Source organism: Drosophila tropicalis, unplaced genomic scaffold, assembly GCF_018151085.1.
Source record: "Drosophila tropicalis isolate 14030-0801.00 unplaced genomic scaffold, ASM1815108v1 contig_845, whole genome shotgun sequence".
In the NCBI taxonomy this organism is placed as follows: Eukaryota; Metazoa; Arthropoda; class Insecta; order Diptera; family Drosophilidae; genus Drosophila; species Drosophila tropicalis.
This window is the reverse complement of record NW_027173338.1, coordinates 2318256-2345364: the sequence shown is the minus strand read 5'-3', so window position 1 is coordinate 2345364 and position 27109 is coordinate 2318256. Positions and strand designations below refer to the sequence as shown.

Sequence of the window (27109 nt, the reverse complement as noted above, 5' to 3'; positions counted from 1 at the left end):
GCGTTAAATGTGCCCACGTATCAAGTGAAGGGAAAAAGGAAAGCAAAGACAAGAGTAAAGATAACTTTGCCTTATCCTTGGATTTGATACGGCACGCAAAAGAAAAAAAGAAACTCCAAGTTCCCGGCGGAGGCTGAAAACAGATTATGTGCTGACTAAAGAAGATTTTCTGACTTTAGTGTGTGCGTGTGTTTGTGTGAGTGTGTCTTTGTCAGTGCCAGAGTGTGGAAAATCTGTGAATTGTTTGATATGGAGAAATGTGAAAATTTAATTTTAATTGATACCAAATACATACCGGCTTAAATGAAGTGTTGCTGCCATTGCTTTTGCATCTCGAACTGTCGATCTGCAGTTGCAAATTTATATCTATCCTACCACTTAACGAATTTTTAATGATGTCCATTTAAAATGTCATTTAAAGTTTATTGATGGGGCGTATAACGTTGGAATTGTTTCCTTTCCTATCCATTCTTTATGCTCCTTTTCGTATCTTGTGTCCGGGCAATGAGGCTGTCGTCCTTGGAAGTGCTTGGAGAGGCTATAAACTGCATCAGCTGTATGACATCAATTAAAACTTGTGAGAAAAGAGCAAAAGGAGAAAATAGAGGCCAGCAGAGTCCTCTGAGAGACCAGCATTCAGGACCCCAGGCCACACTCGGCAATTTCCACAGGCGTAATGCAATTAAAATGGTACCAAAAAGGAACAAGCGATTCCCACAAGACCAAAAGCAGCCACTCAAAGTGCGTCACTAGCTTCTTGTTAATAAGCCTTAGTCTTAGCCATGTGCAATGACGGTGCGGTTTGAAGCAAGTGGCAAGTTCTGGTGTTGCCTTTGTGTATATACGTATGTATGCATGGGAGGAGCGACTCGGATGGGTAAACTTTTAGTGTGACATTTTAATCTTTAATTGTTGATTCTGTATGCACAAGTTCTACCAACAAAAGCAGCAGCAGCAGTTGGAGCTGAACAGGAAGCAACCGCCACAAAACTGAGCAACGACATCAACAGGAAACACAAACGTGTGCAGTTGGGCATGTCCTTAACATCCTTTTTCATACTCTCTGCCACCTTCTCACTTTCTCACTGGCTTTTGCTCAATTTTCTTCCTTCTTCTTTCTTCTACAAGTATATCCCTTCTTTGGCTGTTGACGGAAATTGCATTGTCAACGCCAGCTGTGGGATGGTCAGGCTCAGGTTCGTCGGTGTGCCCTGAGGTCCTGCTGTCGTGTTGTCCTGTGTCCTGACGGCCCTACCTGTCATAGATGCGCAAATTAAAAATAATGACAGCAAAAAAATAAAACGAAATACTGTAATTCCATTTGACGAACTAAAATGTAACTGACGTAAGCAAGGACCAAAACTATTGAGAGTTTATCGATAGAATTAAATGAACTTTGAACCTTGATTAACAATCACATTTACTCTAAACAAGTTCAGTTTAGCCACCCAGCAGGGTTAGCAAATGCAATAGGCTTCAACCCCTTTGATGTGAGTTAAAGTTTAAGAACTCAAAAAAGGAAGTAACTTCTTGTTTCTGCCAAAACATTTTAAAAAAAGCATAAACTTTGCTTATCTGTAGTTCGATTACTTTTTCACATAATTATAATATCTTATAATTAAATTATCTTACTCGCAAACTAATATTTTAAACGATTTTTGAAAGAAAGTACCTACTAAAGTCTTTCAAAAATCAAAACTAAATATAACTTTCTTTCAAATCTCGCTTTCTCTTGCCTTCACTGCTATGGAATATAAAGTTTTTGATCAATATTGAAAGAGACTTCCAAAATTGGGTTCTAAAATGGAGCACTATGCATTTCTTAGTTGGTAACGAAAGAATGGAATCAGGAAAAGTGCTGGCAGCCTTCGGCACTGTATGGACCATCGTCTCTGCTTCGGCGATTCTACAAACATACATATGTACATACATTTATATGTACATATGTACATACATACATATGTACATTATTGTGTGTTTGCCTTTGAATAGCGTTTCCACGTAAATCCTGAAAACCTGATTAACTTGGTTTAATATCATGCAGTTGTAAACGCTTCACTATAGCCCTGGACTTACCCATCGCGTTAGATATGTATGTACATATTTGCCAGACATCAAATTGATAGAATTGAATATAAAGATACATATGTATGTATGGGCTGCACTCCCTTATATTCACACGTGGTCTTAAGCGTGCCAATGGTGGCTTTATCGACTAATGAGACCCTGGTACTGAAATCCAACCCTGGTACAAACTCACGTGAAGGTTACATTTTTCACCGCAAAAATTTGAGACGCCAAAAAAAACTTTCTTCTAGAAAAGACTAAAGGGATTCCTCGACCTTAAATAAAAAAAAAGTATTAAACTGCTGATTAGATTAATACATTGAATAAAACTATAACATATGCCAGTTAATTAAGATTTTTATTTTTGTATCTCACTGACAATTGGTTAGCTTGAGCTAATATCGACCATTAGCATGCAGTAGTTTCAGCTTGAGGGCCTTTGGGGTTTTCAATTTTCCGCTTGTCACCTTCATCGGGCTTGTCATCATCATCGTCTTCCGAGCTTATATCCGGCATCTGGGACTGGTCCTTGATATGATGACGACGGTCGTTCCTTAGTTTTATGGCCGCCAAGATATCGTAGCAGACGCAACAAACCGCGCTGGAAGATTCTAGCTCTATATAAATTCTGCGGCCAAAGTTTAGTAAACTGCGATCCTGGATTGTCCTATGCTGTCTGCGAAGAGAATGATCTCCCAAGGCGCAATAACGCCTGGCTCTTCCGGATGATTTGGAGTCTTTTCCGTCTGATTTTGCACTAGGAGGATCCATGATTGCGAAGAATATACATATATTTTTATGCGCTAATTCTTTGCACTTCTGCTCACTTTGATGATGCTTAAAACAATCGGAAAACTTATCGATTGCCACACGTGGCGTCGCATTAACTCCACAAGTCTGGCAACTTTGTGCGGGTTAAAAATATGCTTGCTCAAACTTATGCCCAAAAGTTTGTACATATGTGTAGAATATGGCAGCGCTATAGTAACAAAAATCTACCATACCGCTTTAAGAACATCTGATTGTTTTCTAATTAGATTTGTTCAGTTAAGATAATTTAAAATTGCACTTTACCCTTACATATAAGTGATTTGATTAACAAATTTTAAACCTGTAGTAATTTTTGATTATTTTAGTTTCTGTTGGGCTCGTTTGTTTTCTAAAAACTTCAACTTTCCGTTGCATTTCATGCAATTTAAAGATATTTCAAACTCCCCTGTTAATGAAAATCTGAGCACATTTTGCACTTTGATTGCTGTCGCCATTGCAAGAGTTGCCAGACCCAAAGCACTTTTAGCCCTGTCTTTTTCCATCGACCATCTCTCTGTCCAGTGCCGTCATTAATCACAGTGGTTCCAACGATTGCAATGCCATTTGCTTTGGTTGGTTATTGGTTGTGTGCAGCCATTACAGCCATGACATAGTCGTTGAACGTCAGCTTCTGGGAGCTGGGAGCTGGTAACTAGTAACTGGATGTTGGCTGTTTGGTTGCTGGTTTGTGTTTTTCAAATGGATTTACTACAGTTACCGTAACCTGTTGCAATGGACGATTTATCGATTTGGGCGACAAAGACTGCAACACACAGGAGCAATGTACATAAATGAAAATCGATTTCACGCTCAAATTGATTTGCTTTTTATTGCTATGGAGCCATTTAATTTATGTTCAAAATGCTGCTGCCTGCTATAAAATGTATAAGTATGTGTGTGTGTGTGTGGTATGGGGATCTAAGGATGGCTAAGGATAACAATGACATATCAAGAATTTGTGCGCTTATAAATTTAAATTGAGAATGGTGTGGGCAAAGCTGGTAGGGAACCATGAAAAACATTCCTTAGGCATTGAGGTGACGACCTTAGCAAGCTGACAAGATGATGTTCTTGTTGTTGTTGTTGTTGATGCTGGTAACATTGATTTTCCGCTTTAGCTACTAAATGCCAGCGACAGGTCCTTCTTCACACCCAACCGCCCAAGCACACACCCACACACACAGACATTATGATGGTGTGGATGTTTGTTGTGTAGGAGAGGCAACGGAGTGGCCCTACCCACAGTTTCCTCCACTTTTTGGTTCTGTCAAAAATTCTGTTGAGGTTTGCGGGCAAATTTTGGCAAAAATGTTTTTCTATCCAGTATCTAAGACAAAAAGGGTATATTTGTTCTCAAACTGGCTTGATTAAAAGTTTTAATAAACTTTGTCGAATTTAGCAAGAGATCTTTCTTTCAGTATCAGTAATAGAACATCTAATATGATGTCCCTTTTCAAAAATATTTCTTGATGGCTAAATCGTTTTGGTAGTCTCGTGATCGTTTCAAAAGATCTCCAAAGTAGTTTGATTGTTAAGCTAAGCATGGCCATCAAATTAATTATATTACTTCTAAGTAATCAAATCAACAAAACTTATCTTCTGTTTCTTTAAAAATTGTTATGATTAGTTATACTTATTGGACTTCAAGTGCTAAGTTGGCGTCGATTCCCTTATCAAATAGGTTAAATTTTGGCATGAGCTTGAAATCATCGATATACATACTCTGCCATCCTTTACTTCCGGTTCTCCTGTTGTCATTTTCAATACTATCTCTTTCTCCTCTTGCAATCTCACGAGAGATGGGAGAGAAACACAAACAAGGGAAAAAACATTTTCAACATTTGCTTTTTGCAATTTGTTTCGAATTTGGCATTAATTTTTCACACAGGACACAGGAAATTGAAATGTTGCCATAACGGAAAGTCGTTAGCTTGACGTCCTGTAAAATTTTGAGTCTCACGTGACTCGGTCTGCTTTCTGGTCTTGGTCTAGAGAATGTGACAAATAAAAATGTTCTAGTTTTAGCTCAGGCTTAGAATTCAATTAAAAGTTTATGAGAACATCATCAGGCCTAAGACTCTGTTAAGTTGGTGGTTAAAAGTTCTGTGTATATATATGTGTGTGTGTGTGTGTATTGGGTGTGTTAATCGAATGAAACTACTTAGGCTAAAAGTTTTAGGCAGCAGCAGCTGAAAGGCTCATAAAACTGTCAGGTAAATATCTAAAACTCAGTTCTTGCCTCTTCTCTCTCTCTCTCTCTCTCTCTCTGTTTCTTGCTTACCATCTATTATTCTCTATGGTGCTATATTCCGCTTTTTTGGCTTTAATGGCGTTTGCATTCAATTTAATTGCCATCGTTTCCGTAGTAGATTGCTCTCAATTTCCAGTTGAAGACTCTAGGCAAAGCAAACTTTTGCCGGGCTCGACCAGGTGTTTGGCAACTCATTTCGGTAACTTCAATCAACGGAAATTGAAACGCAAACGCAATGCCACCCACCATCATCAGACATCACCACTTCCCCCCATCCAAAAATAAAACCCCGCCCATTGCCCAACTAATGCCCACGCAATGAAAGTGAAACGTGCGTAGCTTGAAAGTGAAAGTAAAAGTTGCTTCCCATTCAGTCTATATATATACGATATATATATACTCAACACTATAGTATTATTGTTGGTCCAATCCATCGTTGAATTCATATTTATTTTATTGCCCGATGATACACAGAATACAGAAAACCACTCAGACATATCACCCACATGAATTCGATTCTAGTATGCCAGTATGCCAAAGTGTTTGTGTGTGTAAATAATACAAAAAGAAAACACAACTTGTTGTTGTTTATTTTACGTTTCCACGTTCCTAGGAAGAAAAAAATTTAATTTAAAAAACAGAAAAACCAACTCGATTGGCATCTGAATTGAGGGGAAGTTCTTTTGCCGTTGTCTCTCCCCAAATAGTCGTACATCAATTCGTATGGGTAACCAAAAAGAAATAGTTTATGGTTATTCGCTCCTGGAAAAACCAACAACGGATACGGCAACTCAGTTTTGGCTTTCATCTATAGGAAGAGACTGGTTTATTGAATGAAAACTCACTGGTATTAAATGTTTTTTTTGTTGCAAAAACAGCTTACTTTTAGTTCTTTTTTTTTCAGATGCTATAGCTGTGAAATTATATGCAAGATTTACCATTGAAATCGGAATAAAATAAACAAGGTTTTTTCATGCATCGATAAACGCAATCTTTGTAGAGCTTCGGTTTTTTATTTTGCAGGCTAAAAAAAATCAGCAAAACTGTCAATTTTATTACAATAAAATAAAATATTTTAAAAACCATTTTAATTTTGCATTTTTAAAGTTAAATAGATTTTAAATTTTCATAAAGTAAACACTCTTTTTTAGACTCATCGACAAGATGTCCTACGAATAAGTTTTGCTAGGAATAATTAAACACACTTGTTGATTAAAATCTGCTTATTTTAAATTTTACCACACACAGAGTAAAAATTCTTGACCTATCCCTAGTAAAAAGCCTATAAACCACTTAGAAGCCTTTATTTCATTTCTCTTTTCGAACTTATATAAAAATTTCTATGTCTCCAATGTAAAAATAGTTAGAAAACGCAGCAAAGAATATTTAAGTTTTGGCGTCTCTTACTCCCAAAACTAAAAATCGGAACGTATTCAATAGAAATCCATCTCTCTGACATTATCAAAAAGGTCTTACTTCGGTCTTATTTGGCAGATTCCTATATCTTATAGTTATCCGATCGCTCCAATTTCAACAAAATAGCTTCCTTTTTGAAAAGTAAACTCAACTACAAAGTTTCCTAGTAATAACTCTAAATCTAACAAACTAATTTGAATTTAAACAGACAGACAGATACTGATTAGCTTTATTATATGTGAAAGTATAAAAACAGCCTCAAAAGGACAAACGTTAATTTATTAAAATATCTTTTCAACAACTCATCAAATATTTACAAATTTCTAGCAACGAAAAATAGTTTAAATAAATGTTTAAGTTCTTGCATACAGTGACGGAAAAAAATTTTAAATATGAATTTTTTTACCTTTAATTCTCATTTCATTCGATTTTTGTATAATGTTAGTGAAAAGTGTTAATGTGTTAATTTATGAAGTTGACTTTTTCATTTTTAACGTGTATGCCCACAATTGTCAAAAGCACTGTCACATTTCACATATAATAAATGAAACTTTAATCCGCAATTGTTTTATTGACCAGAATGTAATTCAAAGCTTTTATTTAATTTGCCCGCATAGTTTCCTTTCCATTGTGATCCATTTAGTCTTTCAACTTAGCACACCTGCTCTTGCCACATTTCGCCCGACACCTTTTCCATATTGCAATGTCATCGCTATTTCTCACTCAACCACCCACCACTCATCTCCATCCACTCTCATGCTTAGACTTGGCCCTGGACCTGTCTCTTTTATTATAAACAACCACTTCTAACCTAACACCTAATTGAAATTGTTGGAACCATCATCAATCATACGCAGCATATACGCATATTACGTATACGCCGCAGCATCAGCAATATATATTTTTTGCTTTTTATTTCTTTTTTATCAATTTACTTACCAAAAAAATAATAAAAGAAAAGCGAAAAAGAGAATACTGAAAGACAGCTGGCTTGGTATAAATTATTATGGCAATCATCGGTGACTTTTATTTAAGCCCGGTCCACCACTGCATAAATATATATCTATATACTTACATTGCTATATACATACGTATGTATGGATACAAAAACAATAACACAGCAGGTGATACATTTTATAGGTAAGAACTTTTCTTTTGGGTTTTCCATTCTCTTTTTTTTTTGTGTCGTTTGTGTTGTTTTTGTTTCTTTTTTCCATTTTATGGCTTTATATTCGAAACGTGCCCAAGTTTCGCTGTGTTTAAGTGCTGCGGCGTAAATTTAATTTAAAGCAAACTTCAGTTTTAGATGTAAAGTTTTTCCCATGGCCAAATGCAATGGCCGAAAAAGGTTGAGAACAAGCTTTGAATTGAATTTTCTCTCTGCGAGTCCTTGTCTGGCTGAAAGGAAAAGAGCTCTCAAGCTAAAGTTCCTGCCCATAATGGCAGGTGGCGCTATCAAATTATTACCAACAACAATGTCCTGCAGGCTATATACTAATATACATTTGTGTGGGTGTGCGCGAGTGAGTGTTTGTGTATATCAACAGTTTTGCAGTGGCTCAATATAAATGAGTTTATACCGCCGCCATCTACTTATCACAGGCCGTCTGACTGAAGGGCTGACGGACTGGCTGGCTGACTGGCTGTAGTGCTCTGCATAATTTGTAGCCGTAGGCAACTTTTGACTCAACGTTTTATCACAGACAGTTTCGTTGCCTTAACCCGCATTTATTTCAAAATCAACGCGGCAAAAGTTTTCTACAAGAGAAAATGGAATCACAAAAAGGAAAAATATACTAAAGTCATAGAATGAGCAGCACTTTAGGATACCCTGATCAGATTTGGTTTAGAGCAAGAACTAAAACTTTACTTCTTTTGGACAATCTTTGTCATTCGAAAATAAAGACAAGTTAAATATTATTGTGATTTCAAATATATCGTGGTTTGTTCATCAGATTTTAGAAAATTCAAGCAATTATAATGGGAAAAGGGGGAAGTATTTCTCCAGCAAACGACGTATTCCTTTCCACTGTACCAAAAGCCAAAGGAACGTTCATTCAAAATACATATGTAATTTTAAGGACTTTTAGATCTCCTGTTTTCGTTTTTATGCCACTTTACGAAAGACTTATTCAATTCAGAAGAGGAAATTCTTTAACTTCTATTTGCATCAATGTATACACATATGTACATATGTTTATTGATAAATTAAGTTAGTTTAAGACAGTAGTGAAAAGACAAACCGATATATTTGTAGTATGGTCTAAATTTCAGCAACTATTTTAAAGCCAAGTTGATCAATTAATATAGGATAATAGTTTTCTTTCGCTTTTCCTTCCCATACAAATAGAGAACCTTTATTTGGATAATGCTTTAGTTACTTATAAATAGAGAAGTATTGTATTGCTTTATCTGTTCGTAGATACCTTCAAGAAACACAAAATGCAGGGTATTCAAAGTGGTAGTTGCTTGTTAGGTGATTGGGTGTGTCACTAGTAGAGAATGACACTGCCAAAGCACACGCCATACACAATACGTTTGCCTCTCCTTTCCTTTCGATTTTTATGCGCGCATGAAAGGGCGTGGCCAACACTAAGTAACATAGTTTGTTAGTTGGTTTTTCCTGTTGCTGTTGTTGTTGTTGTTATTGTAGTAGTTGATATTCCCTTGGTTTTAGTGTGTTTATGACCCGCAGACTTTTCGCTCTCTCTCTGTTTCGTTTGCTGATAAAAATCTAGTAAACTTGCCTTAACGTAATTGAAAGCAACAATGCGAAAGTAACAGGCGAATATATATACATATATTTTTTTTTTGCTACAACTAATTGCAAGCTTTATGGCAAGAAATCTATAAAAAATCCAGTGACAATTTTCTTTGTTTTTGTTTTTTTTTTTTTTTTTTATGACCGACCTGCAATCAATTGTCCTTCTCGTTTTTATTTCGACATGTTTCCTTCTTCTTGTTTTTTTTTTTTATGGTTGCAACACAAATCAAATTTATGAGCTGGACAAACGATATTTCTGTGGGGGTAATTGTTCCTTCTTCTTCTTCTTTTTATCTTGTACATGCAGTTATTGGATTTTACGTGTTTGGAAAATTGATTTGACCGAATGCTGAATGAACTGAACAGAACTTAGCATTATTACTATTATTACGACGGGAAACTTATATACAAGCTTCCATTACCCATTGATAACCATTTCCATTTCCGTTTTCCTGTTGCTATTTCTGATGCTGTTGTTGTTGTTGTTGGCGTTGGCGTTGCTGTTGATGCACACGTTTGCCAAGGCAAATTGAAATTGAATTGCCAACTTTAAAAAGTTTATGGCCACAACGAGACGTTGGAGGCCATGGAGTAAGAGCCCGAACTAGAGCCAGCTAAGTAAGTAAGAGAATCCTGCCGAGACATGGCCAGGCAACACAACAAAGTTAAGAGTTTTGTGTTCTCTGTATGTGTGTGTGTGTGTATGTGTGTGGATGAATCTTGTGTTTGCTATCAACATTTCGCAAGTTTGTGGCAACTGCTTTGCCTTCGGGGCTCCTCTACTTATTTGGCTTTGGCTTTTTCTCTATACACACACACATATACATAGTGGCAGATCTCACTGTTATACTTGTGTTTGGATTGCCACTGTAATCACAAGGAACCCGTAAATACATACATAGAAGTAAGAGCAATAACAACATTTTTATTGTTGACTGCACTCAATTACTTATTTATTTATTTTTCCATTCCTTTTTTTTGCTCTCAAAAAAAACTGGTCAAACGATTGCTTTTTGTTTTGTTTTTTGATTTGATTTGTTTGTAAACTCATTTTATTTCTTATATAAGTAAAACTGAAATTGAGGCATTCTAATGATATGTGGGTTATTAAGCACTGCTGGACCAGGGAGGTCTGTCTTGATGAAGCGATTAGGAGCAAAAACTTTGACTATCAGTGTGTGTGGAAGGGTCAAGCAAAGGCAAAAGGGACTAGGCAATTGAGCCATCTAAATTGTGTTTGTGTGTGCATACAGGGTGTGGCAAAGTATATATGTATGTATTTACCTACACTTGTTAGACAATACTTTTTGCAACTCTCAAATTAAGTCACAAACAAATTGGCACCCAACATGGAGAGAAAATTACTTTCTAAATGATTTTCAGCTCTAAAATTGTTTCTTCAACTGAGCAAATGTTTCAGGCTGTCTCTCTTTTCGAAAGTTGGCTCCCAATGTGGGCTATAATCCACTTTAACTTGCACTGAGGTCTCAACTCTTATTATTAGTTAATTTATGCATTGAGTTTGTGGTCTGTGACTTTATCTTATGAGTTATGTAAAACTCACTATGAATATTTGGATTTTCATAAATATGAAGATATTAACATTACATTTGAATTCTTGCAGCTTCTTTAGGAACCATCTAAGATTGGCGCCCAACGTGGGGCAAGTTGAAAACTTGTGCTTGTTTCATTCACACCCTGTTTTTTTTTCTTTTGTCCAGTTCACATATCAAAAAGCCGTCATACTAAATCATGTAGAGAGGCCGCACTTTTTCAGTCTGTCAGCCTGTTTGGTTGATGTTCGGGTATTTGCTAAAGGCTTATAAAGGCCAAGACATGCATACTGAGTGAATGAAATAAGAGTGGCCAGGCACTGGCAATGGCAATGACTACCCTTAACTTTTTCCTATACTACCCCATTTGGAAATTTTTCTTGTTTCCTTTTTTTAGTCTTTGCTTCTGTGTGCGTTTTTATTTGCTTTTAAGCGACCCAGTGACTGACCAAGCATCGAATGCTTCAATGATTTTTTACGTTTTGCCTTGATTACTTCTGGGCTGGAATCCTTGATGCACACAAACATACGCACATACACACACTAACATATAAGCATGTACATACATGTGTGTGTAGCTTGATACGCATAAATAATCAAAAGCATACGTATGCGGAAATCGATACAATTTCCATTTCATATGCAAGCGAGTATTTCAATAATTCACCAGGATTTTGTGAAAGGGAAAATTAACTAACTTATTAAAAATATACAAAAACAAAAAACAACAGCAGCAAATATTATTAACGAACACAACACATACCGTCTATGTATTTCATATGCAAAATATATGTGAAAAGGCAAATGAAAAGTTTTCAGTTGCATGGTAAATATTTAATTTGAACGACCTTTGACATAGCTATGTACCATATACTCCAGGCCAACTAATTAGGAACGAAAAATAAGACCCTTCAAGTCACTTGCGAAAACATTTCATTTGCAGTTAGTTACGACCATGTGTGGTCGCTTCAAAATTAAGTTAATAAAAAGCTTAAAGGAAGAAACACGTGTATGAGGATTTTTCATTTTGCTGCCGCCCTCCAAGTCCCCCAAGTCTGCTTTCGGGGTCCCCATTCACTGTCGCTCTCATGATGCCCCACTCTTTTCTGGCTCATCAGAGCCAGGTGAATTGCTGCCAAGTGTCTGGCAGCTCTTTAACACTCACTTTACAGCTGATGCTTCCCTGCGTTGGCATCCTGTTCGTCTTCCACATCCACTTCATCCGTTTCCTCTTTGCCCAGAACTTTTAAGTGCATTAATACATAAAGTTTGTAATGTTGCCTGCTGTTGGATGGTGTTTGCTCGGGCTCATAAAGTCAAGTGGGACAGGCCGAGATTTAAAAAGATGAAACTGAATGGCTACATAGCCTACATAGGCGCTGGTACTGCATTCCTCAGCTGCCAATGCCATTGGATGCTGTCACACTCAGAGTTACATTTTCCATTGCAGCTGGCAGTTGTCCTTAATAAAACTTTTATATTGCATGCCAATGGCTGTAAAAGATAAAAAAAAAGGAAGAATAAAAAAATGAGATGAGAAAAATGCAAGGTTTTTCCAACAAATCGAACGAGCGAATAGTTTTCTCAGGAAACGGAATCTTCTTTAGATTTACTTTGAATTTGGCCGCCAACGGGGGGACAATTCAGTTTCATAGAGCACTTGGGAGAGAGATTAGGAGAAGTAATTTAATCAGAAAGGAAATCAAACGAGGGAAAAGCGATAGAATTAAACCGGCAGCCGATGTGGATCTCCATCGAGTTACCAGGAAACTAACCTTGGCCGCCAACTAAGAATTAAATTCACTTGAGCAAGTTTCGATATCACTTTAAAGTTAAATCAAATTAATGTAACACCCTGTAGTGTTGATTGAGCTGAAAAGTTGATAGCCAATTGTATTTAATTTAGCTAAATTACGTATTAAATTTCCCTGAATACTACTTTGCAAAGAGACGAGTAAAATGTGCCAGCTAAATGGCTTTAAATGGCCCCGGCAAATATTGATTTATGTGTTCATAAGATTCCTGTTTGCTGTCTGTTTCTGTATGCATCGTATGCTACTTTCCCGCGCCTGAAACTTTCTTCTGCTGTTCGCATTTTTGCGAAATTCAAATCCCATCCAGAATCCGTTCACCTTTTGTGCACCATTGTGAGGGGGTATTAACATTTTGCACAAAAAGGAAACGCATGCCGGACAAAGACAGACAGAGGATAACATCGTCGGCATCATCGATGGCGCTTTTCAGTATCTATTGTGCATTCCATAGAAACCATACAATTGGCTTACAGTTTGTACCCATTGTTATTCTTGTTGCTGTTGCTATTGCTATTGCTGTTGTTGTGGTTGTTGTTGTTGTTGTTGTTGTTTTGCATTATGCCCAGGCAATCGAAAGTGGGTGGCTCCTGGACATGCTGTTTCCTGTCATTTTGAAGTGCCTGGCAAATTGAGAATTGGCATTGGAAATGCTTGATGAATTTGAAGTTACTTTTGCCAGTGGCGGTGCTATAAATTTGTGTACGAAATGGAAAGCCAACGTCTAGACTTTCGAAATGTTCATTATAAGACAACAATAAATAATGACTATTGAATACTAATTCATTAGGCTTAACCATATGAAAATATCTTAAGGCTCATGATTTTTGCTAATTGAATCTTGTGTGGTGTAAAATGTAGCCTAAAATGTAATCCTTTGTCGTAGAGATATTCATTTTTTACATATAAACAAATATTGTAAAATCTCACTGATCTGATAAAATGATATCCAGCTAAATCGGCGAAAACCCTCTTTAATTTGCCGCCACTGTGGGCCATGACCATTGGTTGGGGCTTTTCCTGCTGTCGCTGCTTAAGCTGGCTTATCTGTGGTTTTGTGCTGATTGTTGCTCACTTTTGGTCCGCTTTGGCGGTTCCTTTAAGTGAAATTGAAAATTGAACTCATTTTTTTTCTGTTCCCTCTTATTTTCCTCTGCCATCGTCAAACGATGCAGAACGAAACGAAATTGTAAGCACAGGCAATATACATAACTCTTACTCTGTGGGTTATATCCAGCTTGGCTTAAGCTTTATTTTCTTTATGCCTTGGTTATTAAGGTCATTGCCATAACTTTCCCTAAGTTTGTTCCCTTTGTGAGTTAACTTAACCCCCTCCTGCATACCTTTGACATCGCATGTCTGACTGCACTAAGTGCACAAAACCTGATGGTTTTTTTTTTTTTTCCTGATTTACGTTTTATGGTGAAGTAACTGAGAACTGTTTGGCATGCAAATGACCAACTTAGACATTTTTAATTATGAAACAAAGAGCAATACAGCCAGCAACAACAATCGGGCAATATATGTAGGAGGAGAAATGTGGTGGCAGAGGTTTGATGAACTTGCTCATTAGCAATTAAGAAAAATAAAAAAACAAAACCTAACTTTTCTTTCACTTCTCAACTTTAGCCACTGTCAATTACTGAAGTTCTATTATTTTCTTTTTACTCCTTCCATTTTACTGTTAATTTTCCTTTGACTAAGTTTTTGGGGCTGTCAATGACTTTTACTCTTTAACTGTCAGTTATCCTGGTGCTCCCCTAGGACTAGGCAATGAATACCTACTTACTAACTCACTCACTCTCACTCCCTTGGCTGTGTCCCCTTTATCAGTGCCATCTCATTAAGGGAAATGCTCCACAAGGATACACAACAAGAGCGAGAGAAAAATGTTGAGAAAGATGGGTCCTGCAATTGTTGTGCGTTCTCTTGTGTCCTTGACATAATTTACAATTTCAATAACAATTTCCCTCTGTCTGTCTGTGTGTGTGTGTGTGTGTGTGTGCCAAGCAATTTATTTGAGCATTATCCCTAAGCACAACTCCTTTTTCCTTTTATTTTTTGTTGCTTTTTTCTTTTTGGTTGTTGTGTTGTGTAGTTGGGTCGTAAGTCGCCATCATCATTATGATCAAGACGATGATGAAGACATGCGCATTTGTCATCATTAAAAATGGTTGTGAAGCTTGAAAATTAGTCTGAAGCTGTTGGGATCCTTGGTCCAGGAATACGATTTATGCGTGTGCACTTTTCTCTTATATTTCTTTTTTTCTGACTCACCCCACACACACACGCAAAAACTGACAAGTGTCACGCCCCCAATCTCAATCGTCTTGGTGGTGGTGCAGATGTTGTTGCTGCTCATTATGGCTTAAAAAATGTTAAGCACGTCGACAGTTTGTTTGCATGGTGGCCCTTATTCTCATGGACCAGCACTTGAAACAGGTCGCTTGGGTCCAACCAACCAAAGAGCGAACGGAATGAACGAACCAACAGATGACAAGTGCCCAGCCAGTCAGCCATCTAGCCACCAAAAGCAGCCACTTGATAGTCAACGCTGACATCTCATTATGGTTGTCTAACCGTCAACAGTGCGTATGTGTGATGTCCTTTCATTTCGCTCCCTGCCCTGCCTTGCTCTGTCGTTCCATCGGCTTCGTCTTCATCTGCTTTTTAGATATGTGTAAGCAAAATGGCTACAACTCGAATTATTTTTATGTGCCTTTGAGGACCAATTTACGTTGTGGTTGTCAACATTTCTTGCTTCAATTTAAATTCATATAAAAAATATCTTGTACTTGTAGATTTAATACAAGCATAAAAGAATGCAAATAGAAAGCAAAAGTACGCACTTGTTTTTTTTTTTTTTTTTGCGTAGAAATTCTTTTCACTTTAGTCTTTAAAGAGAGAGTCTCTGTATCTTTCATTTAGTTAAGTCAATCATATGGCCCACTTGACCACAGGCACTAAATCACTTTGAATGAGCCTCCATTCCAGATTGAACACAAGGCTTCGTTTTTCTCCCTACCACTTATCAGCTGTTTATCTTGGCCAAGGGAGCATGCAATCTCTTTGGACAACTTCCATATCTCTCCCACTTGCCGCACTTCTGCACTCTGGCTATGTTGACAGCGACATTTACATAGCAGCCAGCCAGCTGCTTCATGTTACCCAGCATGGGCGCCAATTCAAGTGTTTTTTTTTTTTTTTTGGATGGTAAGGATGGAGACGAGCGTGGCAAAATCAATTGCATTGTTACTCCCAAGTGGGCAAGGTTCAGCAATTCAATGGCTAAAGAGACTAAGGGAAGGAGAAGGAAGGGCCCATTGACAGCACATTAACCCTCAACAGACAGACAAAATACACACAAAGACGCATGCATTATTTATTAGCATTTTCCGCTCCAAAGACAAAAACGAAGAAAAACGAAGCAATGGCAAGAAAAAGCTCCGAAAAACAACAATGAAAAGCAACTCACAAGAAGGATGACAAGCTGCTGCCGAAATAAAAAGTGCTCAATCAGCAGGTCGAATGAATCGCTGACTGAATTGACTTCACTTCGGTTCGGTTCCTACGCACGAATTGACACTTGAGATGGATTAGCATGACGCCTCAATGGACTCCAAGACACAGACGATAAAGAGCAGAGGGCAGATCAGAGACAGAAAGAAAGAAAGAGAGAGATACTGATTTTCTCTGCCTAATACAATATTCGTTAGATAAATTAAAGTGCCCCAAAAACTAAAGTCATCTTAGTACACTCAAGGAAGTTAAAGTTTATGTATGAAAAGTAGTTTCTTAAGGCTTAAGACTAGAATAAACTATAAAGACAGTCAACTGGAGGGAATAAAATATAGATAAGGAAAGCATATTACCAATTTTTCTTAGTGGACAAATGCTGACTGTTTTCTGCAATTAAAGCTGCCTAAGTTATTCATATAAAAGAACTCGTTTCTTACTATTATTCTTAACTTACAAGGGCTTTAATAAATGTTGCCTTTGTTTAAACATCATTAAAAATAACTTAAGGTTTCTTAAAACTATTTCGCTTTTCTTTGGCCCATCTTCATTCGTCCTTCGCAGGGAAAAAATAAAACACAACACAAACGAAACCATTATATCAAAATGCAAAAATGTTCATCTTGTGGTCGCAGCTCGAGCGTAAAATTGAAACAGCTGTTTTTGCTCTATTTTGTGAAAGGAAGAGAGACAGAGATGACTGGCACGAGGACGGACTTCTCTTCTCGCTTACAACTAACTGGGCTGTGCCTCATTTAGCTGTGTGTTTGAGCACTTGAAACTAACCACTTTTGTTGTCGTTTTCCTGGTCGTTGTCTTTTGATTCTCTGTTTCTCCTGCCTTTCCGCTTTGGCTCCTCTCCAGCCAACCAATTTGCCATTTCCGTCTGCCGTCTGTTCCGCTTGGGCCAAGACGCAACGACAGCAACGGCAATAACAGCAGCCAACAACAATTACGCAGCATTTTGCCATTATGCCTTTAAATTATGAATTAGATAGTCCAGAACCCAAAACAAGACCTCCTGAGGTCCTAAAGGAGATCCCTTCTTGTTATTCAAACCCCATTTTAATACTAAGTGAGTTTTCAACTAACTTTTTTATAATTTATTGAAGAAACAAATTCAGAATTACACAAATGCAAAAGATGAGCAAAAAGGTGTGACCTATACTCTAAATTAAGCGACTTTTATTGAAACCCTTTTAGGGCACTCGCTTTTGTTAGCTATTATAATAAATTTTCGCCGTTATAAGCGCACTAAAAATTTCATTTATCGTATTATTACTTTAATAGAGATCAGATCAAATGCAAAAGTATCGAAATTAGGCAACATTTGGATAATTGGGGTATGGGGGAATGTTTCTAGCAATCAGAGCAAAAAGTCTGGGTTCTAAGTGTAGCTTCCACTCGTAAACAGATTCTGTTAAATTTTTGAAATGTTTAAAAGAGATGCCTGCCTTCTTATTAAATACAAAATAAAAAACAAAGAAAAATAATTGACGTTGAGACAAAAGTAGACAGTATAGACAAATGGGTAACTCAGAAAACAAGGCAAAAGCACAGACAGTTTAGCCAACAAAACAGGCAGACAAATGAATAGAAAGAAAAAACATAAAGGAAGAAAGAGACCGACTTTGGTATGATGGAAACCTTCAGACATATTGGTTAGACTGACAAACAGACAGAACTTTGACGTGACAACTGCACATTAAGGGTATCCTCGCATGACCATACATACATAGATGGACAGATAGACAGAAACATCTACATGCACTCGTCTGCTTTTTATTAAAGGTTTAAAATGCTTTTTAAACTCACAACTACAGAGTATAGGAAATACACACACATACATATATTTACATATAAATAAATAAGTAATAAAATCATTTCACAAACCTGTCACTTTACACGTTAACAAATCGTGTAGTCTGTCAACCTTTTCCCATCAGATCTTATGCTCCCTCTTCGTATGCTCTTCCGTTTGTCCTTTCCGCCACGTCCTTGTCATCGGGCCTATGTTAAATGCTTTGTCATACATCAAAATTATGTCCGCATTTATTAATGAACTGTAAATGTGATTGATGTGATTGTTGTTGGCATTTAAATTGCTATTGCGGCCATTGCCACTGCCTTCATCTCTGGTTCTGTGGTTCGCAGCTGCATTCCAGCCTCTACTTGACATTAATATATAGAGGCTTTAAATTATATGGCATGCAATTTATTCAATTTGCTATATGAGTGGCTTTAAGACGTGGGCGGGTGGGTGTTGGAAGGGGCCAAACACAAAAACTCGGCCTATTTATCTGGCTGAGTGTCTGCTGTTTCTTTCTATCTCAGTTATTTTTTATTTTTCATAAGCCTGAAGCTTTTATTGTATTTCTCTGTTTTTCTTATTTTTTGTTTCTCTTTCTCATTTTAATACGCTTCAAACAAATAGAAAATTGCGAGCAGGTGCTTTAACTAAGTTACTTTAATATTCTAAATTGGAATGAACAAAAATTTAATAAACAAAAATTTTGTGAAATTAAATTGTTAAATATATTGTCTTTATTAATAATTTTTGCTTATTTTCTTTATTTAAATAATACGTTCATATTTTTGGAAATGTGTGAGGGTAAGAAAAGTCATTCTTAAACTATAAATTGTTATTGCTAATTGCCTTTGCTATTTGTTCAATAACCACAAAACGTAAAGGATAAAGATTTGGGAAGTAAAATTGCTTTTGAATATATATATGTAGAGTTTGGACCATATTGAGTATATCAATGAACTTTTTCCCACTTTTTCAATTCAACAATTAAATAAGATTGTCAACATTTTTACGAGTTTACAACATTAAAAATTTAAAACAAATTTAAAAAGCTTTTTGCTAAGTTTTTGTCAAATTTTGGCTAAGAGAAATAAGTTATTTTTTTTATAACTATATATTAATACCTCTAATCAAACCCAAATAGAATTAATTAATACCAACTGAATTGGTGATTTTCAAGTTATGGCTGCGTATTACAAATACTCTTAAAAAAGGATTTAAAAATGTTTCTGTTTCCTGACATGATTTGGTATACAGTTTTTCTAGTTCCATCATACCTTTATAGTTCAAATATAATTGAGTCATTGAAATAAAGTTCTGTCACACAGTGAAAGTGTTTCAACTTCCAGACAAGAGTATTATTAAACTCCAAACTAATATTTAGCAAATTTCGTACTCACATGTCTTATTTTCTTACAAATTAGTTTCTATTTATATGCATATCTCCTTTGCTTGTGCATGTAGTCTAAAAGCTACCCGAATGTATTTTCCCAACACCTTGTTTTCATTCAGCTTGTCAAGCACTTGCATTTGTGTCTTTCAGTTTTTAGTTTCGCATAAAAAACGACGGCAACATAAGCGTCAGTCGTCTTTCGTTTCTTATAGAGCAAAAAAAAAAAAAATTAAAATAAACTTGAAACGTGGCACGTCTCCTGGAGTCCTTTCATCCATCTGCAGCTGTTGCAGCAGCAACAACAATCAGAAATGTCAGTGGCATTGGCATTGCCATTGTCAGTGTACAAACAATACAACTCATTTGGCTCGGAAAATTTGTCATCTGTCAACTGAATAACATTCTTGCTCCTTTACTTTCTCTCTCTCTCTCTCTCTCGTGTGTGTGTGTGCTTCTCTGATTCTCTTAGATCTCACATTTTTCGAGTAATTAGAGCAAATTAGGCAAACCATTAGAGACGATAGCAAGTGAAAAGCACAAATAAGAACAATGGGTCTGGTTCCAAAATAATGCTTCAATACAGGTGCAGATGATTAAAGGGGAGATGGAAATGAGAGCATTAAAAATACATTACAAGCCCAGCCGCAGATGTTGCAGCTAAAGACTAAGTGGAACAGATTGCACTGAGAGCAACTCGAGACCTTTTCTCTACGTTTTTCCCCTTTCTTTTTCTCTCTTTGGTTGTAGTTCTCGCTCACTATCTCTTTCTTTCTGTTCGCCTCTTGTTGCACTTTTAATTAATTAACTTATTCTGTAGTCAGGGTAAAGAACAAGCAAATCTGCTTTAAATTCAGCGAAAGCATACATTAAGTATACGCACTGTGGTTGCTCCTGCTGCCATACACATATACGCACTTACACTCTTACAAAAGCACACAATGTTTTCGCACGATAACCGACATCTTTAGCACCTGACATAATTAAACCCTCACTTGACCCCTCCCCCCCACCTTACCCACTCCACCACCAAAACAAAAAAAAATAACAACTAAGCAACCAACAGTCTGGCAGTAAGGAAGAAAGGAAGGTTGGGACTTAGGTAGGGGATTTCATGTCAACTTCATAAGCGCACTGCTTGACCTTCGCCAGTCGAGCGTGAATACAATCTAAGCAGGATATATGTATGTTCAGATATGCAAGGACCTGGCAACACATCAACAAAGGATGTAACTATGTGTACATGCACTCAAAAAAAATACAAACAAACAAACAAACAAGCTATAAAAGAAAGCAGCATAATATGAAGAAATATTTATAAGCATATCCCATGTTAAATTGATACTTAAATTTTTACCTAATATTGTTACCAACATAAATTGCCTTATTATCTGGCTAAGACCCTCAAAGCCATATCTTATGTATACCTTGTAGTAGTTCTAAAATCACTTAACCTTACTTTCTTTTAGTACTTTGATTGGTTTAGTTTTTGTGTAACTTTCTTTTCATTTATTTCTTAAAAGTTTTTTGTTTCCCTTTCATTTACACTTTTGCTGCTTAGTAGCTACTAAATTACAGTTACTGAAAGCTCAATTACAGTTTGGCTTACCATTTTGGTTTTCATTCAGTTCAAGTTCATGGGTTTACTTGCCGGGTTTAGGTTTCTTTTAATATAAAACCTTAATAGGATGAAATGCCATATTAATTCAACTTTATTTTTAAATTGTTCCCCGTTTAAATTTCGATTGAGAAGTACAGAATAGTTAATAACTTATTTTAATTTCGATTTAAGTTATAAATTTTCAGCTTGGTTTCAGTGTTGGTGAGAGTTTCTGTTTGGTTCTGACAGTTTCGGTTAACAAGGTCTACAAAGGTGGCAAGTGAGGGAATAATTTGAAATTCAATTGTGGTCAAAATAGCAGCTAGTATATATGTTTACATGATAGCCAAATGTGGTGTGTTTACTTCAGTTTCAGCTTTGAGTAACTAAAATTATTCCCTATAGTTAGAGTTTAGAGTTGCAAAACTTGTTTTTTTTTTTGTAATATTTTGCTTTTAATTAGCCAATTACTAAACTTAATATAAAATAAATCAAATTTTGTATCCTTTTTTATTATTTTCTATTGAAAATTAAATTTTCCTCTCGCTTAATGAGCTTATTATGTTCTTTATTTTCATTCTAACTAAAGCTAACTTTATTTAATTAATTGTTAATCATGTCATAATCCAATTCTTTTTCTTTCTCTGTCTTTTTGTCTGAGTGCGGCACTAAAATGCGCTTATGAGTTTTTGTGGTTGCTTCATACAAAAAATATGCCACAAAAAGCAACAACAATGAAAACAACATCACCAGCAACAACAAGTTAAATATGCAAATATTTGCACAATATGAATGCAAAGAAGAGGTTGTGTGAGTGGGACGGGAGAGGTGGATAAATGGAAGAGAGGCGTCAAGAAACCGCCGCAGCAACAACAGGCGTTGATACATGGCCACAGTTTGTCCTACACTTGCAACACAACAAACAAAACACCCACACACACATAAACTCTTACACACCCACACCGGCACACACAAACCATGTACACAAAGACACAACTTCATTCAAGCGACCTTATTTACTTTATATGTTATCCTTTTTACATCCGCCTTTTATTGCATTATCCTGCTTGTGGTAACTTCATTTTGTTAAGGCAAAAGGAAAACAGCTTGCAACATTTTTATTAACATTAGAATATCAATTTTGTTGGCCAAGACTCATAATGGCTGCAATTAAGACGGGGTTAACAGATAAGATTTGCTTAAATGAGTGTGGCAAGAAAGAATATGCAATGGCATAGGGCACCATTGAGCATGAGATATGAGGCTTGGGGCATGAGGTCCTTATCGTTATCACTGTCTTTTGCAAGAGAGTCTCTGCGAACTTGAGTTTTAAGAGCTAAGAAACATGAACACTCTCTCTTTATTGTGGCATGATGCAATAAGCTTTTCACCACACCAAAAGTTGCCAAGCAAAAGCTTTTTGATTTCAGTTGCGACAAACTGCCAATAGATGGCGCCGCCATAAAGTATCTCAAAGATACTACATATTTTATTCAAAAATTTATTAAAGTTTTCTTTAACAACATTCAATTAGCTGTCAATTAACCCCCATGCCACCTAAACCATTCCTTTAACTTGTCTTTCAAGCTGTGGGGAAAAAAAGCGTTAGTAACTGTCAATTTCCTACATCGTATAGTTTGACTTGGCTCATTAGGCAAAACACATTGAAAGGCTAACTGAAAAATTTGTATCTCCTGCTGATTGGTTTTTACTTATTGAATTAAATTTAATTGGCGCCCAGGTAAACAGTCACTCAAACAGTCTTAGTTTGCCATAAAAAAAGAAACACGCACACACACACACACATAGACAGAGAGACACCCGCTGAATTTGTTGCCTTCGCCCCTTATCAAGTCTGCACCTGTACCCTCCCCCCTGTTTTCGATCAAAATGTGGGCATGCGTGGCACGCATATTTCATGGCAAGGCGATAATTAATGCAACCAAAAATATAAAAATGAAAAACAAAGTGTCTATCTTTCCCTCTTGACCCCATCTCTCCTTCACTCACTCGCTCTTGTTGTTTGAACGACGCTGACCAAAAATGTTTGATTAAATTTGTAAGTTTATTATGCTTTTTTCGCAAATTGATTAAATCGGGTTTATTAGTTCAGGCAAACAACTTGGCAAATGTTTGACCACTTCTTTTCTTGTTTGTAAGTTGTAAATTGTTTTGAGAAATATTCTCTATTTATCTTCCCAATCTAACGATAAAGACCACTTACCAGGTTACCTTCTATAATAAAATCAAAAGTTTGAAAGAAAAGAAGCCTTACCTATCGCATAAGAAAAATATAGATCCCTATTAAGCATTAAAAACAGAGTCAATGTATCAATATTCGCTCATTCGTCTGTTTAAATCAATAACAGGTCCTTATTATAAGAGATTTTGAAAATAAAACTTAGTAATTTGGCAAATTATTCCTATAGGCAAATGAAGTTCTTTAATTTGCCAAATTTGACAACTATAACATATACTTAGCTGACATAAAAAAGATAGGTCAAAAATTTTTGTTTCTATTCTTTCTGGGCTAAACTAAAATTTGTTTGTATTATGCAACTTTTCACCAAGTTTTGTTGAATCCGATTAAACTATAAATAATTTTAAATGAAACAAAGTGAACAAGAATTCTGTTAAGAAATTGTTTGTTAAAGTAACTCACTTAACTTAAAAGTTCCTTTCATAAGGTTTAAATATATGAGACAAAAAGAACTGATCAATTGAGAAATTTGATGCCTATTCGATTTGAGTCTAATTAAAAAATGATCAACAACCGACCAAATGTTAATAGAATAAATCTGAAGCAATATCCTTGACTCAAGCGCTAGTTTAATGACAAAAGATTCAAATCTTAAAAGTCGAGGGCATATAAAAGTCTTTATTTTTTTGAAGCCAATAAACCAAAGCTGGCCCAAAAGTTTAGTTAACATTTATTCGCTAAACATTTGAGATTGACAATCGTTTGCGGCGATATACGATATGTATATGATATCTATATCTAACGTTTTGGTACTAGTTTCCGAACACTTTTAATCTAATTAGTTAATAACAACAAATTGGGCTTGGCCAAACGAAAAAAAGAGTATTGAAACTTTTGTGAATATTTTCGAAATTCTGATATCGGAGATGTCTGTCAACAGGTTTGTAGTTATTCATTTTGATGTTGATTTTTGCACTCTCTTCAACCAAAATCAAAATATATATTTATATGTATATCCATGATGATTTATTGCCGGTCTCACACTTGTGGCATTTGACGCATTTGTGCAACATGCGTTTTGACATTTAACGCTGATTTGTGTGAAATTTGTGCATGGAGCTTGGGGTTAGTTCAGTTTTTGTGTGTGTTAGTTCGTTCTACCACTTTAGACGTTCGTTTTTGTTAACTCTATTTAATTTATAATTAGAATTTGATTTCAGTTTTGATTTATTAATAACACTGATTAAGTGCACCAGCCTAAAGCCGGCAGGCTTATTTGACTGCACATTGTGTGTGTGTATTTTACTTGTTTTCCATTGCGTGACACGCAATGGCAAGTCAGATCAAGCCGTAGCCCAGACATGAGTATGAAGGCTTGGGGCTTGTCCAGTTTTGGGCAAGCGGCAAACCAGCTTGATCAACATGCAACTTGAGCGCGGCAGCTGCAGAAGTCAAACGGCGCTTAAACTGAACACAAGCAAAAAATTAAAAATAATTTAAAACAAAAAGAAAAGGAAAATCAATTGACAATCTAAAAAATTTAAAAACGAAAAATAGTTAAATCTTCTTCAGCTCGGGTGAGTAGAGCTATCTCTTCCTAACAATCTGGCCAAATCTCACAAATTAGAGCAATTAGCATTTAGCCAGTTCTGATTTGTGGATTCAAAGTTAGATAATCACTGACTAATTGTTGCCCATGGCATAGATGTGTGGGTGGTTTATCCATCTTCATCCAAATAGCAAACTGCAAACTGCAAATTGCATTCTTGGCTACCAACGTTGCGTATGAGTTATATTCACATTTTGAGCATATGTAAATTGAATTTCTCTTCTCTTCTCACATACCATAAAATTTAATTACTAGTGTGAATCTGAATTGTGGAAAGTGCAAAAATATAGCCCCAACAACAACAACAACAACAAGAACACTATAAATTAGAAAATATTTAATAAATGAAATCATATAAACGAAAATTCAATTGCAAAAATAAGCAAAATGAACATGCAAAATGCCATCCGTTACACATTTCGACAGCTAAAGTTAAAGTTGATGTTGCATGATGCATGAGATTTTGTCAGCACTCAGATCAGATTATGCCAATTTAATTAAGCATTAAGCATTGCGAATTCTAGAACTGTTAATACATATTTTACTAACTTTAAACTAAAGTGAAATTAGTTTATAAATTGTAGTTTAAAAGTGATTATAAAAAATTTCGTTCCATTGAAAACATGAATAAAAAATTCATGAATTTGCTATAATGTTTTATACAAAAATTAAATGCCAAATAAAATGGCTTAATTATGGATTAATTTGACAAATGTATTTTGAATAAAATAAACATCCTATTAGGCTCTTCATGTTCTTTTGTTAAGTGTATTAAAAATCTGAAAAAAAATGCATTTTAAGTGTCTCTCATTTGCTCTTCATTAGTTTTGTACCTTTTACTTTTATATTGAAAATTATGTTTACATAAATAATAGTCTTAAAATCATACTGGCAAAGTAATTTCAGTTTCAGTTAATTAACTTTTTCGGTTTTGGATTTAAAATAAGCAAACTTCGTTTGTTTGGCTTTCAATTTCAAAGAAAAGCCAAATTTTTCACTTGTCTATAGTTGGCCAATTCAACATCAAAGTTGAAATGGAAACCTAGAGACCTAATTCTTCCATCAACTAACTCATACAATTTCAAAGGAATCTTTACTTTAAGATAACCCTGACACTTACTTAAAGGTAATTAACCAAAATTAAGCTTAGTTAATAACTTCTGAGGCTCCGGTGTTTGGAGCCAATTTAAGTAGAATTTTTAATCAAGTTTTGTTTCTTTCGTCTGATGTTTAGCCCACCAATTTGGGTTTATATATTTATGGCAATTTTGTGGTTGCGTTTTAAGCAAAGTTTATTATTTGTATATAGTACATAAGGATTCTGCGGCTTTTCATCTGTTGTGTTTCAATATACCAACGTGTATATTTTATATATGTACATACATACATACATATATTTTCTGGTGAGTGTTATTCTACCCAGTCAGCATTTGTTTACCTGGCTTCAGGCCGATGAGTTGGCTCATCTTTGCTTCAATTAATGCTAATGGTTTGCCTCTTGAACTGCTCGGGCAGCTTTTGTGCTCATTTAATGAGCTGTGCGCCCTTTATATAGCCATGCCCACTGTGTCCAAGTTATTCTCTGCCCTACCACTACCACTCTCACTTATTGCTCCCCTGCCAGGAGCTTGGTATTGTGTATTCTATTTCAAATATGAAATCTCATGTTTTTCTATTGTTTTGTTGTTGTTGCCATAATTATGACTCATTTTCATCTAATTTTTCTCGTTCTTGTCTTCTTATTTCAGGTAAGTCGCTAAAATACTTTTCGCTACTTAAGCCTGGAGCTTTGTTTATTTTTGTCAACGCCCACCCATCCCCCTCAAAAAAAGTAAAACCGCCACGCCTCCATTTGGGTAAGTCGAAGAAGCGTTAAATAAATGGCAACAAAAAAATGTGTAAAATATGCAAAATGAGTAAAAGAGAAGCTAAAGAACACTTGTACAATTTACGGGAACCAAGCAAGCAGTTTGAGAAACAAAAATATTCAGTTGTCTTACCTACAGAGAAGAAAAGATATATACGCATGGGTTTTCCACCCGAAGGCTTTCCGAATTTGTTGTTTTGCTATGTGCGCCCTGCGTAACCGCACACAAAAGCGGCAATACTGAATGGGAGAGGGATGAAGGCAAAGTGGGTGGCAACCTGTTGAAGAAGACCCTTCGGAAAAACAAAATAAGCTGCTCCGAACCAAAGGAAGCTGAGAGAACAAGAGAAATGTTTAGAGCTGGAGAGAGAGAGAAAGTGAGGAGCCCATAAGAATTCAGAGAGCCGACAAATAAAGGGAAATTCTGCTTACCTTAGGCATAAACCTT

At 36.0% G+C, this 27109-nt stretch overlaps 1 protein-coding gene across 1 annotated transcript in view; it reads left to right on the top strand.

The window, feature by feature from the left end:
- The window catches only part of Pde1c (Phosphodiesterase 1c), a 105414-nt gene that overhangs the window by 1728 nt on the left and 76577 nt on the right, over nucleotides 1-27109 (top strand). The gene's annotated exons all lie outside the window — the stretch shown is intronic.